Source organism: Papio anubis, chromosome 2 (assembly GCF_008728515.1).
Source record: "Papio anubis isolate 15944 chromosome 2, Panubis1.0, whole genome shotgun sequence".
NCBI lineage: Eukaryota > Metazoa > Chordata > Mammalia > Primates > Cercopithecidae > Papio > Papio anubis.
Window position 1 is genome coordinate 52,670,127 of NC_044977.1, and position 17,788 is coordinate 52,687,914.

Sequence of the window (17,788 nt, forward strand, 5' to 3'; positions counted from 1 at the left end):
GTGTGTCCAAACTTTCAAAAATTTATCCTACTTAGAGTTTATTGATCTTCTTGGATGAATGAATTCTTTTTTTATTACTATACTTTCTAAGTTCTAGGGTACATGTGCACAACGTGCAGGTTACATATGTATACATGTGCCATGTTGGTGTGCTGCACCCATTAACTCATCATTTACATTAGGTATATCTCCTAATGCTATCCCTCCCCGCTTCCCACTCCCTGCACCCCACGACAGGCCCTGGTGTGTGATGTTCCCCACCCTGTGTCCAAGTGTTCTCATTGTTCAACTCCCACCTACGAGAACATGCGGTGTTTGATTTTCTGTCCTTGCGATAGTTTGCTCAGAATGATGGTTTCCAGCTTCATCCATGTCCCTACAAAGGACATGAACTCATCCTTTTATATGGTTGCACAGTATTCCATGGTGCATATGTGCCACATTTTCTTAATCCAGTCTATCACTGATGGACATCTGGATTGGTTCCAAGTCTTTGGTATTGTGAATAGTGCCGCAATAAACATACATGTGCATGTGTCTTTATAGCAGCATGATTTATAATCCTTTGTGTATATACCCAGTAATGGGATGGTTGGGTCAAATGGTATTTCTAGTTCTAGATCCTTGAGGAATCACCACACTGTCTTCCACAATGGTTGAACTAGTTTACAGTCCCACCAACAGTGTAAAAGTGTTCCTATTTCTGCACATCTGGATGAATAAATTCTTGTATTTCATCAAATGTGGGCAGATTCCTGTCATTGTTTCTTCAAATATTCTCTCTGCTCCTATTTTCCTTTCTTCTTCTGGGACTCTCAGTATGTTTACGTTGGTATACTTGATGGTGCTCTATAGGTCCTTGGGGCTCTGTACATTTTTTTCTTTCTGTTCCCCAGACTGTATAATCTCAACTGACCTATCTTCAAGTTCATTATTTTTTCCTGCTGAAATCTATTTAACCTCTCTAGTAAATTTTTCATTTGTTATTAACTTTTAAACTGCAAAACTTCTACTATATATGGAGAGAGTTACACACACACACACACACGCTCACTCTCATTCACTCTCTCCTTATTTGGGGAGACATCATTCTCATATTCCCTTTAGTTCTTTAGATATAGTTTCCTTTAGTTATATGAATGTATTTTACATAGTGAATTAAAATCACAAACATAAACAGAAGCTGATGATCACAAATGAATTTTATAATATAATCTAGTACCAAAAGTCTTATAACTAACAGAATAACAGAAAAGTCATGGGCTTTATTCTCATTTAACTTTGAGAAAAATGTCACTTGGAATCTAATAGTGAGGATGTCCTCTGGAGCTCTGGACTAGTTCTCCAGAACACCTGGGTTCTCTTCTAAGCCACCCCTGACCTGCTGTGTATTCTGAAGGAGCCAACAAGAATCTTTTAATATGAAAATGTAGTGGGAGATCTCTTTCCTGCTGTACAGAGAAAGATTTATGGAAAGCAAGGCTGAAAGCTTTTAAGATAGGAAGTAATTTCAAGACTCTAGGTGACATTGATGGTGACCTGGACTAGAGAAGGTATAGGAAAGCAAGGCTGAGAAAGCTTAAGATAGGAAGTAATTTCAAGACTCTAGGTGATACTGATGGCAACCTGGACTAGGAGAAATGGGATGATATGAGATAGATTCTAAAGATGTAACAGCAATTTGACATAGTGTCCAAATTAGATGTCATGAATGGCAGGGAAGGTGTCAAAAGTGACCCCAAGGTTCTAGCTTGATTATGGGTGGATGTTGGTACTATTTATTGAGATGGAAAGAAGTGCTGGGAAGGGTATGAGTTTGAAGGAGGAAAAAATTCAGAGTTCAGTTTTGGATGTGTACATAAGAACTGCAAGTGGGGATGTCATGCAGATAGTGAAGTTCAAGGGGATAGGTCTCTTACTGGGAGATAAAAAAAGTGGGAGATCCATTAAAAGACCAAGATGGTAAAAGAAATCTATGAAGTGATGACTAGAGATCCGCAAGAAAAAGAATGTACAAGAAAGAGAGAACAACTAAAGGGCTCTGTTTTGAGCAGCGAGAAATCTAACACTTAGAGATCAGGTACTGGGAATAATGAGAAGGATGCTAAACAACAGCAACCACTAAGGTGGGGAAAAGAAGAATAGTCCAGCTTTGTTGAATGATGGTGAAAGAACAAGAGTTCAATGAGAATAGATAAATACCCACCAAAATCTGTCCAATTGGGGATGATGGTCCTTTAAAAGAGCTATTTTAGTGTAATTGGGGTAATGGTACAGAATCAGACTGTAGTGAGCTGAAGAGTAAGTGGAAGGTGAGAACAAAGTGACATCATGTGCAGATAATTCTGTCTTGAAATGTTTTCTTCCATTGGCTTTTGTGAAACTAGTTTCCTGGTTCTTCAACCTGTCTGCTGTTGCTGAAGTTCTTCAGAACTTAGGCCATCTTACTCTGCCTTTTCTCTCTTTTCTATCTACAAACATCAGTTACCACATGTAGGCCAACAACTCCAAGATTTACACTGTATCTTTGTCTCAGATCTCTCCTCTGAGCTCCAGACTTATAAATTCAATTGCCTACTCAACATATCATAATTAAACTCAATATTTCCCTTCCACACCTGTTTTTCTTCTAGCATTCCATATTCTCTGTGAATTACATACTCTTCTCAAATGTTCAAGATGACACCTGGGAGTCATGCTTTACTTTTCTCTCCTTGAGCATCATGACCAATCCAGTAGCAAATCCTGTCCATTCTAATGTCAAATATGTATTGTTTAGAGATACTCTATGTGCTAGGCACTCAAAGGCTCCTTAAATACCTTATCTTTCTTATTAAGGTTCACAAGAGCCCAACAGAGTAGGTATTACCCTCACCCCTCATCTTGAAACTGAGGCTCAGAATGGCTAAGTTACTTACCGTGGTTACACAAAAAGTAAATGGCATAGATGGAGGTGACTTAATACCAAATATGCCTGAATCCACACTGCCTCTGGCACCCTGCCTAGACTTTCTGAGGCCAAGTCTCCTCAGGACTAAAATGGAACTGATATTTCCTATTTTTAGGCTGTTATAAATTTTTTATAAAATATAAGGTACCTATCACAGTGCCTACTAAAGGGTATGAATTCAACAAATGTTGTTTTTTACACTCTCTCACTCCTTCCTCCATCCTGTTTCTGGGGCCAACCCAATGACAACAGGATTACAGAAATGAACAAAGATTACTCCTTGCCCTCAAGAAGCAAATAATCTATTTAAGGAGACAAAATGAACACATATAAAACAGATTAATAATATTAGACAGTAGAGGACTAAATATTAAATTGCAGGGGCCAGGCATGGTGGCTCATGCCTGTAATCCTAGCACTTTGGGAGATCAAGGTGGGCGGATCACCTGAGGTCAGGAGTTCGAGACCAGCCTGGCCAACATGGTGAAACCCCATCTCTATTAAAAATACAAAAAATCAGCTGGGCCTGGTGGCATGCACCTGTAGTCCCAGCTACTTGGGAGTCTGAGGCAGAAGAATCACTTGAACCCAGGAGGCACAGGTTGCAGTGAATCGAGATTATACCACTGCATTCAGCCTGGGTAACAGAGCAAGACTCCATCTCAAAAAACAAAAAAATTGCAGGGCAGAGGCTTCTTCTAAGACTTTCAGAGAAAGGAGAAAGGGCAGTCACGGGATAGAGATGTACTTTTGAAAAGTACCCATTAGAACAGTTAGGATATAGAGTAAGGATATCAGCAAAGAATAGCAGGACACTCAGAAAAAAGATGCTAATGTGGAAAGGAAAATAAAATGCTCAGTCAGTGATGAGAGCAACTGATTTCAGCAAAAGGTGCTTACTTTTTCCCACATCAAAGTATTGTTACTACTAAGTCTCCTTGTTACAGTTGAAGTTCCAACAGAACCAAGAAAAATTTAAGCCCATTATTAAGACCAAATGTCCTTCAGTGATGGCAGAGCCATCGTTAAACCAGCTATCTTACCAGGGGAGGAGAACAAGCCCCAGACTCTGACCCACAGGAGACAAAAATAACTCAAGATGCTGGGGAGCACCCTGAAAATAATATCACACTTGTCAAAGTGGGTCTAATGATGTCAATCATCTTTTCTACCTTGCATTTCTTCATTGCAGCTTACACTGACAAATGCTACCACTCCTATGTCCACAGTTTTCTTTGATTAAACACCCACAGAGATCACCAATACTAATAATGCCCACTAAGGCTGAGGCTTGAATGTTTTATTCTCCAGAATCTGTTCAATAAACCAATTTGATTTTTATAACAAAAAATGTGATACATAATTTGCTTCACCATTCAGTAGAGATTCTGGACAATGGCGTCACAGAATATTGGAGCTGGAAAGAAACTTAAAGATTACTTTGATGTTATTTTACTAATGAGGACACAGACGCCCAAAGAGGAGAAATAATAACTTTAAGGTCAAAGGCACCCTGTAGGAGAGAAAAAGTAATTAGGATGGCTTACAGGCCCTGGGAGGAGAAGTCACAGAGGACCCCCAGTGAGGGTAGTAATGAAAATGGGGAAAAAGGAAAAATGTTATAGATAGAGCTATTCTCAGAGATCCAATGGGTCTTTAATACTGATCAAGAAACCTAAAAGATTATGCCAAAGTCACCTCGAACTCTGGCTCAACAATCCCTTCTTCCACCTCTCAAATGTTCAGGTGGTCAATCAACAAACATTAATTGTGTACCAACTATACAAAACATTTTGAAACACTTCAGAGTCAGTGCTGAAACAATGCAATGACATACGAAACACAGTATTTGACCCCCACGAAGCCTAGAATCTGGTTGAGGATGTAAGACATAAGGCATGAGAAATGAAATAATATGAGTGGTCCAGGGATGCCAAATACATGGTATAGCTAATAAGTGTTTTGAATTCACAGGAGCTCAGAAAGATCTGCTTGGAATAATAGTTCCTTTGTCTAGAGAAATTTTACTCACTCTTCAAAGCCATTCAGATATGACCCCTCCAGGTAAACTAACTAACTTCTTCCTCTTTGCTCCCCATACCTCTCTATATCAGCCTTTCTCTCACAGATGAGAGGTGAATTGCTCTCATTTGTATTCCCTACTAGAATGAGCTCTTGGAAAGCAATGATTGTATCTTAACCACCTCTTAAGGAAGAGCAACATACAGTTTTTTCTATACTTAAATCTAAATCCTAATTATCTTTAGAAATTATGCTTAAAAGTATAATGAGGAAAGTTTGAACATTCGGTGCTCCATTTAATAGTGAAGGAATTAAAATATTTTCCATTATTCCCTCACATACAGTCTAAAAAAGTTCAGATTCCAAGTATCCTCTGATAATCGACCTTAAATGTGCAAGAAGAGTTAAAGACAGCAAATTTGGGTGAAAAACACACCTTTTTAAAAAAAAGAATTTTCTTTGGCGAAAAGAAGAATGGACTGATCTGTAGTAATCTGCCTGAATTACCTGTTTTAGTGACATCTTCCTCCATTGATAGTTTATCTACGTTTTGTGCAATTATTTTGTAAGTTGGTCAAAGTAGTTCTGAACTCAAATCCAGAAGTTATTAGAAGACTTAACATTCATTTTGCAATAAACACACCTGCTCTCAATATCCAAGTAAGTCTTTATAGAAAACAGTTGTACATAGGCTGCTTGCATTTATTTGGTGGTCAAACCCTCTATTCCAATAGACAGCCTGCAGAGATGTTGAGTGTGGAACAAAATACAGGGGGTAGACCACTGTTGGTGTTCCCACTAAGTCTTGAGCTTAACTATTTTGACAGAAGCAAATTCCTAGCATAAATAATACCCATAATCCATTCAAATTTTTAAAATACCCCCAAATTAAGTAAATGCTGACAGCTCTGAGACAAGGCAAAATACCTGGCTTCAAATCCTAGCTCTTCTGCTAATATTGGATGTGATTTCAAATAAGTCACTTTCCGTCTCTGGGTCTCACTTACAAGAATTACTTGAGTTGTGAGGGTCTGTTACCTTTTAAAAAGGCTATAATAATCAGTCTACTTCTCCATCTCTCCATAGCTAATTAATCAAATTTTCCTATATGGATCACAGCAAACAGTTTGGGAAACGCTAACATTACAAGCCATCATTTAGCTTATAAACTATCAAAATATTTCTGAGAAAATATTAGAGCAAGGTTGTTATCTTCTTGTAGCTCCATGCTCCTTAAATAAGAGTAATGAGGAAAAAACTACATAGTCCCACAGAATACCCATAGAGATTCCTCTTGCAGTACCAATTTTACACAATGATTTTTCTTAGTATATAGTTGTAATGAGCCCAAGGAATTTAAAAACATAAACTTAAAAGTTCTCTACAATCCCATCTTGGAAAACAAACTATTATAAACAGTTTAGTGTTGACCATTCTTCTAGACTTAAGCCCTTTATCTACCAAGATTATGAGGGGAAGAGATAGAGGCAGGAAGTTTTGAATTTCCATTTCCCTAAAAGCAATTTAAAACATGCTGATACTAAAACAAACTAACTACATTATGGGACACAGTATTATGGAATAGAATGTCAAATGTACATGAGTTTGTCTTATAACATTTTAAATATCACTCAAAGCAAACCATTCAGTGCTATGCTGTCCTCTCCTGCAAAACCTTGGGATTCACTTTCCTCTATCATTTGGGGTAACTGTAGAGGAAAAGTTAGAAAAACATTCCCTAGCCAGTCTGTCAGTGGCACAATCAGATAAAGCATCATGACATCAATTAGGCCAAGGAACAACAGGAAGTAAAGTTTCATGTCAGGCTCTTGGCCAGGAATAACCTGCTATCCTTGATGTCATTACAGATGACTTCCTGTTCATGGGCTTCTAGCTCCATTCTCTTACTTCTAAGTTGCCAAGCCTCAGTTACTAAAACTTGAAAGTTAGTCCAACTGTCTTATTTTATAGCTGAAGACCCTGAAGCACAGAGGAATGAACTCATTAGCTCAAGATCTTACTGGTAAGAAAGTGGCAGAGCCAGAAATTTAAACTTGGGTCTTCAGACTCTTCAGCTTAGTATTCCTTCTACTACATTGTGTCATCTCTTTTTGGGGACTGCTCTAACTTACATGAACTTATTGTTTGTGTTTGATGCTCCCACGGGATCCTAGGTATGACCTGTTTCATTTATACATTCATAAAGTCAGAGGCTAGAGTTCCCTCACAGTCATTTATAAATAACACATTTGCAGAAAATGGCTTAAGCTTTCTGAAGACCACAGCCCTAGAGACTTCCTCTCTTCATCAGCTCTGGGTGTGGATATCTTAAGGAGCTGCTGATTTAATAATTCATAAGGGCCAAGTAGCTATCAAAAGAAAAAAAAGTTCAAAATTAAATTTGCTAGTCTCAGAGAAATGTGTCTCCTGGAGGCCAAGTCAGATATCTAGGCAGAAATTATCTTAAAATGCTTTTAGTCTATTTCTTGGTAATCACAGCCTAGAGGGCTTTCAGGGGTACCTAGTGCTCACTGAATTCTATCTAATCTAACTCCTTCATGTTGTAGATATGAAAATGAAGCACTACAAGTGACTGTCCAGAATTGCAGAACTCTTTGGGAATAAGGGCAAGACTAAATCTCAAAAGTCTTGAATCCAGCTCAGAATTTCCCCCTACACCCACTAACCCTGGGTAACAGCCAACTTCTATGACATCATGCTGACTTTTGTATACTCTCTCTGACTCCTCAATTATCTTCCCTTGACTCCCCCTAGATACTTAATGCCTTCAGGCTCCCTAGAGCCTGCTATAACACAAATAACCCAGGATTCCTCCAAATTAACCATTCCTGCTAGATTCTTTTCTTAAAAAAGAAAAAATTTAAACATAATATCTCACTACGTTGCCCAGGCTAGCATCAAACTCCTGGGCTCAAGAAATCCTCCTGCCTTGGCTTCCCAAGTAGCTAGGACTACAGGCACATGCTGCTGTACACAGCTTTTTTCTTTAAAATGTTTAATTGACAAATAATGATTGCATATTGATATGGTTTGGCTATGTCCCCACCCAAATCTCATATTGAATTGTAGCTCCCACAATTCCCAGGTGTCCTGGCAGGGACCCAGTGGGAAGTGAAGAGACAACTATGGACTGGGAGAAAATATTTGCAAACCATACATCTGATAAGGGGTTAATATCCAAAATATATAAGGAACTCAACTCAGTAGCAAGAAAACAACCCAATTTTTTTAAGTGGGCAAAGGACCTGAACATACATTTTTAGAAAGAATGCACATGAATGGCCACATGAATAATTGCTCAATCTCTCTAATCATCAGGGAAATGCAAATAAAAATCACAGTGAGATAACATCTCATACCTGTTAGAATCACTATTATCAAAAAGACAAAAGATAAGTGTTGGTGAGGATGTGAAGAAAAGGGTGCACTATTGGTGGGAAGGTAATTTAGTATAGCCATTTTGGAAAACACTATGGAGGTTCCTCAAAAAAACTAAAAATATAATTACTGTACAATTCAGCGATCCCACTTCTGGGTATATATCCAAAGGATTTGAAATCAGTATGTCGAAGAGATATTTGCACTATGGTCATTTCGGTATTACTCACGGTAACCAAGATATGGAAACAATCTAAGTGTTTGTCAACCGATGTTGTACAGTAGCTTTTTCGTTAGATTCAATCCCATTATGTATTTTTGCTTTTGTTGCCTGTGCTTTTGGGGTCCTATCCAAGAAGTCATTGTTCAACCTATGTCATGCTTTTCTCTTATGCTTTCTTTTAGGAGTTTTACAGTTTCCCTTCCTCCTTTTCTATTTAGATATCTTTTATTTCTATTTCTTGCCTAATTGCTCTGGTTAGGAATTCTAGTATTACGATAAATAGAAGTGGCAAGAGTAGGCATCCTGGTCTTGTTCCTGATCTCAGAGAAAAAGCTTTCAACTTTTCACCACTGAGTATGTTAGCTGTGGGCTTGTCATATAGGCATTTATTGTATTGAACTACATTCTTTCTATAGCTAATTTGTTCAAAGTTTCTATCATGAAAGGAAGTTGAATTTTGCCAAGTGCTTTTTTGCATCTATCAAGATGATGATGTGGGTTTTGTCCCTCATTTTGTTAATATGCTGTATCACGTTTATTGATCTACATATGTCAAAATATCCTTGCATCCCAGAGATAAATCCCACTTGATCATGGTGAATGATCTTTTAAATATGTTGTTGAGTTTGGTCCGCTAGTATTTTGTTGAGGATTTTTGCATGTATGTTCATCAAAGATACCGTCCTGTAGTTTTCTTTCCTTGTAGTGTCCTTGTCTGTATTTGGCATCAGGGTAATGCTGGTCTTGTAAAACAAGTTTGGAAGTATTCCCTCCTCTTCCATTTCCTGGAAGACTTTGAGAAGGATTGGTATTAGTTCTTTAAATATCTGGTAGAGTCAGCAGTGAAACCATCAGGTCCTGGGCTTTTCATTGAAGGGAGACTTTTTATTACTTATTCAGTCTCCTTACTCGTTACTGACTTTTCAGATTTTCTATTTCTTCTTGATTTACCTTAATAGGTTCTAGGTTTTTAGGAATTTATTTCTTCTGGTTATCCAATTTGTTACTATATAATGGTTCATAGACGTCTCTTGCGCTACTTTGTATTTCTGTGGTATCAGGTATAAGGTCCACTCTTTCATTTCTGGTTTTGTTTATTTGCATCTTCTCTTTTTGTTAGTCTAGCTAAAATATCATCAATATTGTTTATCTTTTTAAAAAACCCAACTTTTAGTTTTATTGATATTTTCTATTGTTTTTCCAGTCTCTATTTTATTTCTGCTCTGATTTTTGTTATTTCCTTCCTTCTGCTAAGTTTGGGATTACTCTGTTCTTTTTCTAGTTCCTTTGAGGTATAATGTAAGGTTGTTTATTTGAGATTTTTCTTTTTTGATATAGGCATTTATTGCTATAATTTCCCCTCTCAGGACTGCTTTTGCCGCATCCCATGAGTTTTGATATGCTGTGTTTCCATTTTTGTTTGTCTTAAAATATTTTTTATTTTCCCTTTTAATTTCTTCTTTGATCCATTGGTTGTTCCAGGGCATACTGTTTAATTTCCACATAAGTGTTAATTTTCCAAGATGCCCTGTTATTAATTTCTAGTTTCATACCACTGTAGTTGGAAAAGATACGCAATATGACTTCTGTTTCTTTATTGATTTTCTGTCTAGATAATCTGTCCATTGTTGAAAATGGGTTATTGAAGTACCTTACTATTACTGTATTGCAGTCTATCTCTCCCTTCAGATCTTTTAATATTCACCATATATATTTAGGTGCTCTGACATTGAGTGTATGTATGTGTGTGTGTATATATATATTCCATAACAATCATATATATATATGGAACAACCAATGGATCAAAGAATAAATTAAAAGGGAAAATAAATATATACATGATTGCTATGTCTTCTTGATGAGTTGACCTCTTTATAATTATATAATGACCTTCTTTGTCTCTTTTTATAGTTTTTGACTTAAAGTCTATTTTGTCTGATGTAAGTATAGCTATTTCTGCTCCTTTGCATGGCATATCTTTTCCCATTCCTTCATTTTGAGTCTACATGTGTCCTTAACAGTGAAGTGAGTCTCTTGTAGGCAACACGTATTTTTTTACCCAGTCAGCCACTCGATGTCTTTTGATTAGAAACTTTAATCCATTTAAATTCAAAATTATTATTATTATTAGGTAGGGACTTACTACAGCCAATTTGTTGATTTTTTTTTTTTTTTCTAGTTAATTTGTAGACCCTTTGTTCCTCTCTTCTCTTGCTGTCCTCCTTTGTGATTTAATTATTTCCTATAGCGGCATACCTTGAATCCTTTCTTTTTATCTTTTGTGTATCTACTATGAGTTTTAGATTTGTGGTTACCATAAGGCTTACATAAAACATCTTATAACAGGTGATTTTAAGTTGATAACAGCTTTGATCACTTACACAAACTCTAAACTCTCACTCCCTCCTCCATTTTATGTGTATAAGACAATACTAATTAATAAAAAGAGAACAAAACTCTCTAACATTTTAAAGGGCTCCTCAGGAAAAAAAGATGGAGTAGTCCGAATAATATCAAAAGATATAATTAAGAAAATCAGAAATGGTTAGGTATTATAGGGAGGTAGTTTTCATCTCAACATTATAAAAAATATATTCAAAGTGATTAAATGGCTTAGGGACAGAAATAAAATCCTGATCAATGAAGAGTTTTAATTAAACCTTATATGGCTACCTAACAGAGATGCCATAAACAGGAATTCTAAATTATAAGAATGGGGAGAGATGTGTATGAACAAGGGGACTATTCCAGCATTCTCCTCTCCCTATCCCAACCCATGAAACACATTATATGGTCTCTAAGGATTTCTCTGTTCCTAACTTTGGTCATTTCTTACTTGGTAGAGTGTTGGCAGCATATGGGATTGAATGGAAATACTGTGGTAATTCTGCTAGGCAGATGGAGAAACTAGGTTTTCCTCAATCTCAGAGGGCTCCTGTCTCCAGACAGATTAAAACTAGCAGATGGTTAGGCTCCATCATTCTCACCAGAGACCACTGGGTAGAACAGATGATAAAGTGCCATCTTCAGTGGGAGCAGCAGCCCACACATAGGCTCTTTATACTCGGAGAATCATGACAGTCCACAAAAACAGAAGTTATAATGACATAAGAATTTCAGGAACATTAAAAAAAAAAAAAAAAGAATTTCATGAACATTATCACTTCTGGTGTTTTCCAAGGATTTTCCTAACCCTGAAGACTTTCCAAGTTTAAGGAGAAACTTTGGGAGGAAGGAATAAACTTTCCTGTTGTCCTTAGCTCTCTCCTTGAGTTTTCCCATTCCTCACCACTGCAGTTCCACCAAACCTAGGTAGGAAGCTAAACTCAAATTTTAGTCTGCAAGATTTGTTACCACCAATGCAAAGAGAGACAGAACTATTATTCATAAACATCCTAGGTAAAAAATAGAGATGTCTCCAAAAGATCTAATTAAAAACAACAGGCTGGGCACAGTGGCTCATGCCTGTAATCCCAACACTTTGGGAGGCTGAAGTGGGCAGATCACCTGAGGTCAGGAGTTCTAGACCAGCCTAGCCAACATAGTGAAACCCTGTCTCTACTAAAAATACAAAAATTAGCCAGGTATGATGGTGTACACCTGTAATCCCAGCTATTCAGGAGGCTGAGGCAGAAGAATCGCTTGAACCCAGGAGGCAGAGGTTGCAGTGAGCTGAGATCGCACCAGTGTACTCCAGCCTGGACAAGAGAGTGAGACTCAGTCTCGGGGAAAAAAAAATAAGAAGAATGGTTAAATATTATAGGAAACTAGGTTTTTCTACTTGGTATAATTAAGAACTTTTTAAAAATCAAAGAAATCCAATGGACTCTGTCAAGGGGCAGAAATATGAGAGCTAGGAAGAAAACTCTGAAATAAAAAAGTTCAACTCCTTTATAAATAGATAAGAGGTATTAAGGAGACAGGTGAAGAGTGACAATACTACATCAAAACTCAGGTATCCTAACTTCTAACTCAAAGCCATTCTTCTGTATAATAAAAGAGTAACATGGTTTTTAAAAAAAGAAACTATAATATATATCAGCGGATTATAAAAGCCCCAGATTTGAATAACAGTGAGTTTTCAGTGAGCAATGGATATACGTCCTCTAAAACTTCTCACACAATTTATTTGTAAATGCCTTTTAGTAAAAGGTAATATTTACTTCTTAAGTCAGCCTATTTCTGAAGTTAGCGCTTTGGAAAGGCCTTCCTAATACCAAACTTTGCAGAAAAGAGTTAATATAGCAAGTTTGAGACTGCTATCCTTACAAAAGCCTATTTGTAAATTTGGCCTTTGGCCAGCATCTGAGAACTTGGATTTCAGGAGGGATAATACAATTCTCAGGACTCATAAGAATGATTCACTGTGCCTAAACTGTTTATGCAATGTGCTTTATGCTGAATACCTGCTTTCCTCCTGCAGGTCTGGAATTTTGGTATGTGCTAGGGTGTCTATGACAGAGGCAGAGGGTATCTATGTGACCAAGCCCAAGTAAAAAGTTTGGGCTCTGAGTCGAATGGACTTCCCCGGTAGACATTTCACCCTTGTCGCAACTTAGGAGGAATTAAATACATCCTATGTGACTTCACCAGGGGAAGACCCTTGAAAGCTCATGTTTGATTTCCTCTAGACTTTGCCAAATGCTCCTTTTCCCTTTGCTGATTTTGCTTTGTATCCTTTCACAGTAATACATCTTAGAGGTGACTATAAGCTGAGCCCTAGGTGTTCCCCTAGTGAATCATCAAAAATGGGGGTGGTTCTGGGGATCCCGAACACACCTGCTGATCCTAATTCTGTCTTCCTTAGTTTCTGCCCATTGGTCCTTCAGTTGTACCCCTTAGAGCAAATACTAAAGTTAATGACAAACCAATAAGCACACAAAGAACGAACAACGTGAGCTATAGGAAAGCTTACTAGAGGAAATAATACTTGAGTTGGGCCTTGAAGTAAGAGTGACATACAGACAAGTGGGAAAAGAAATTACAAATCAATATAGATATTCAAGTAAGCAGTGTGAACACAGGGAAAACCTGGGGATTGGTGGAAGAGAGGGCTTATGTGGTAGAAGAATGATGGATTAGATGGCTACTGAGAAAAATACTTCTGGGATTCTAATTCTCTAATTTTCAAGCACTGTTAGAAATCATTATTTCACTTACAGAACTTTCCTAACCCCAGAAATGTACAAAACATATTATTTGGGTCTATTACAAAGGACTGATCACTGTCTGAATTGCCTTCTCAAATATTCTTTCAGAACACTTGCAATTTGCATTGATAACAAAAAAAAGTAAATTAAGGAAAGGAGCTGAAAGCTCAAATATCTAAAATGAACAATCTAATAATGTGCACAAAAATAAGGAATGCCAAAAGAGCAAATTGTCTTTCAGTTACCTTTTTATTATGGAAATACAAAATATCTGGAACAATAGCTCATTCCTTCAGAAGTCAACAGAAGGTAATATTAAGTATTTCATTTTCCTTTTAAGTTGCTCTTTTTGTGACTTGATATTATGGACATTCGTATAGCAATGCATTAGGAAAGGCAATTAATTGTGCATGCATAAATAAAAGGCAGATTTTCACTTGTTTATTCAATGAGCATTTTTCATGCATTTATATGCCCAGCACCATATGAGGTTAAAAGTGCAGATAACCCTCTGACTAAACATTGTTGTTTATTGTCTTTAAAAAGCACTAAAATCTAAAATTCAGATGTGATAAAATCTTCTCATCAGTGAAAATACATTAGCAGGTGATGCTGTTAAAAAAAGATAACTAATTAATAATATTGTTTTCTAAACTATCGGCCTTCAGATTGTTAACATTTTTCTTCCACCACAATGGGAACAGCAAGTACCCTAAAAAATTCTAGTGGGATCTATCAATATTAGATCATTGAGACAGAAAATTAACAAAGATATTCAGGACTTGGACTCAGCTCCGGATTAAGGGGACCTGATAGATATCTACAGAACTCTCCATCCCAAAACAACAGAATATACATTCTTCTCAGTGCCACATGGCACTCTAAAATTGATCACATAATTAGAAGTAAATCAGTCCTCAGCAAATGCAAAAGAACTGAAATCATAACAAAAAGTCTCTCAGACCACAGCACAAATTAGAACTCAAGATTAAGAAACTCACTCAAAACCACACAACTACATGCAAATTGAGCAACCTGCTCCTGAATGACTCAAGAAGTTCTTTGAAGCCCATTAGAACAAAGTGACAATGTACCAGAATCTCTGGGACACAGTTAAAGCAGGGTTGAAAAGCGAATTTATAGCATTAATGACCACATCAAAAAGCTAGAAAGATCTCAAATCGACACCCTAACATCACAACTAACAGAATTAGAGAACCAAGAGCAAACAAACCACAAAGCTAGCAGAAGACAAGAAATAACCAAGCTCAGAGTGGAACTGAAGAAGACAGAGACACAAAAAACCCTTCAGAAAAAAAAAAAAAATCAATGCATTCAGTTGTTGTTGTTTTGAAAAAATTAATAATATAGACTGCTAGCTAGACTAATAAAGAAGAGAGAAGAATCAAATAGACAATAAAAAATGATGAGGATATCACCACTGACCCCACAGAAATACAAACAACCATCAGAGAATGCTATAAACACCTCTATGCAAATAAACTAGAAAATCTAGAAGAAATTGATAAATTCCTGGACACATACACCCTCCCAAGACTGAAGCAGGAAGAAGTTGAACCCCTGAACAGACCAATAACAAGTTCTGAAACTGAGACATTAATAAATAGCCTACCAACCAAAAAAAGCCCAGGACCAGATGGATTTACAGCTGAATTCTACCAGAGGTAAAAAACGAGCTGATACCCTTTCTTCTGATACTATTCCAAACAATTGAAAAGGAGGGACTCTTCCCTAACTCATTTTATAAGGCCATTATCACCTTATATCAAAACCTGGCAGAGAAACAACAAAAAAAGAAAACTTCAGGCCAATATCCCTGATAAACATCGATGCAAAAATTCTCAATAAAATACTGGCAAACTGAATACAGCAGCACACCAAAAAGTTTATTCACCACAACCAAATTAGCTTCATTCTTGGGATGCATGGCTTGTTCAACATACTCAAATCAGTAAGTGTAACTGATCACATAAACAGAACTAAAGACAAAAACCATAGGATTATCTCAATAGATGCAGAAAAGTCCTTTGAGAACATTCAACATACCTTCATGTTAAAAACTCTCAATAAACTAGGTACTGGGAACATACCTCAAAATAATAAGAGCCGTTTATTACAAACCCACAGTCCATATCATACTGAATGGGCAAAAGCTGCAAGCACTCCCCTTGAAAACCAGCACAAAGGGGGCGCGGAGCAAGATGGCCGAATAGAAACAGCTCCAGTCTCCAGCTCCCAGCGCGAGCGACACAGGACACAGGTGATTTCTGCATTATCAACTGAGGTACTGGGTGCATCTCACTGGGGAGTGCCCGACAATCAGTGCTGGTCAGCCGTTGCAGCCCGACCAACGAGAGCTGAAGCAGGGTGAGGCATCGCCTCACCTGGGAAGCACAAGGGGAAAGGGAATCCCTTTTCCTAGCCAGGGGAATAGAGACACACAACACCTGGAAAATCGGGTAACTCCCACCCCGATACTGCGTTTTAAGCAAATGGGCACACCAGGAGATTATATCCCACACCTGGCCAGGAGGGTCCCACGCCCACGGAGCCTTCCTCATTGCTAGCACAGCAGTCTGCGATCTAACCGAAAGGCAGCAGCGAGGCTGGGGGAGGGGCGCCCGCCATTGCTGAGGCTTAAGTAGATAAATAAAGCCCTGGGAAGATCAAACTGGGTGGAGCTCACAGCAGCTCAAGGAGGCCTGCCAGTCTCTGTAGACTCCACCTCTGGGGGCAGGGCACAGCTAAACAACAATAACAACAACAACAACAAGCAGCAGAAACCTCTGCAGACGCAAGCAACTCTGTCTGACAGCTTTGAAGAGAGCGGTGGATCTCCCAACACGGAGGTTGAGATCTGAGAAAGGACAGACTGCCTGCTCAAGTGGGTCCCTGACCCCTGAGTAGCCTAACTGGGAGACATCCTCCACTAGGGGCAGACCAACACCCCACACCTCACACGGTGGAGTACACCCCTGAGAGGAAGCTTCCAAAGCAAGAATCAGACAGGTACACTCGCTGTTCAGCAGTATTCTATCTTCTGCAGCCTCTGCTGCTGACACCCAGGCAAACAGGGTCTGGAGTGGACCTCAAGCAATCTCCAACAGACCTACAGCTGAGGGTCCTGACTGTTAGAAGGAAAACTATCAAACAGGAAGGACACCTACACCAAAACCCCATCAGTACATCACCATCATCAAAGACCAGAGGCAGATAAAACCACAAAGATGGGGAAAAAGCAGGGCAGAAAAGCTGGAAATTCAAAAAACAAGAGCGCATCTCCCCCGGCAAAGGAGCGCAGCTCATCGCCAGCAACGGATCAAAGCTGGACGGAGAATGACTTTGACGAGATGAGAGAAGAAGGCTTCAGTCCATCAAATTTCTCAGAGCTAAAGGAGGAATTACGTACCCAGCGCAAAGAAACTAAAAATCTTGAAAAAAAAGTGGAAGAATTGACGGCTAGACTAATTAATGCAGAGAAGGTCATAAACGAAATGAAAGAGATGAAAAGCATGACACGAGAAATACGTGACAAATGCACAAGCTTCAGTAACCGACTCGATCAACTGGAAGAAAGAGTATCAGCGATTGAGGATCAAATGAATGAAATGAAGCGAGAAGAGAAACCAAAAGAAAAAAGAAGAAAAAGAAATGAACAAAGCCTGCAAGAAGTATGGGATTATGTAAAAAGACCAAATCTCCGTCTGATTGGGGTGCCTGAAAGTGAGGGGGAAAATGGAACCAAGTTGGAAAACACTCTTCAGGATATCATCCAGGAGAACTTCCCCAACCTAGTAGGGCAGGCCAACATTCAAATTCAGGAAATACAGAGAATGCCACAAAGATACTCCTCGAGAAGGGCAACTCCAAGACACATAATTGCCAGATTCACCAAAGTTGAAATGAAGGAAAAAATCTTAAGGGCAGCCAGAGAGAAAGGTCGGGTTACCCACAAAGGGAAGCCCATCAGACTCACAGCAGATCTCTCGGCAGAAACTCTCCAAGCCAGAAGAGAGTGGGGGC

The 17,788-nt window shown here is 38.3% G+C and overlaps 1 protein-coding gene across 2 annotated transcripts in view; it reads right to left on the reverse strand.

Moving 5' to 3' along the window:
• The window catches only part of SYN2 (synapsin II), a 207,867-nt gene that overhangs the window by 95,452 nt on the left and 94,627 nt on the right, over window positions 1-17,788 (reverse strand). The gene's annotated exons all lie outside the window — the stretch shown is intronic.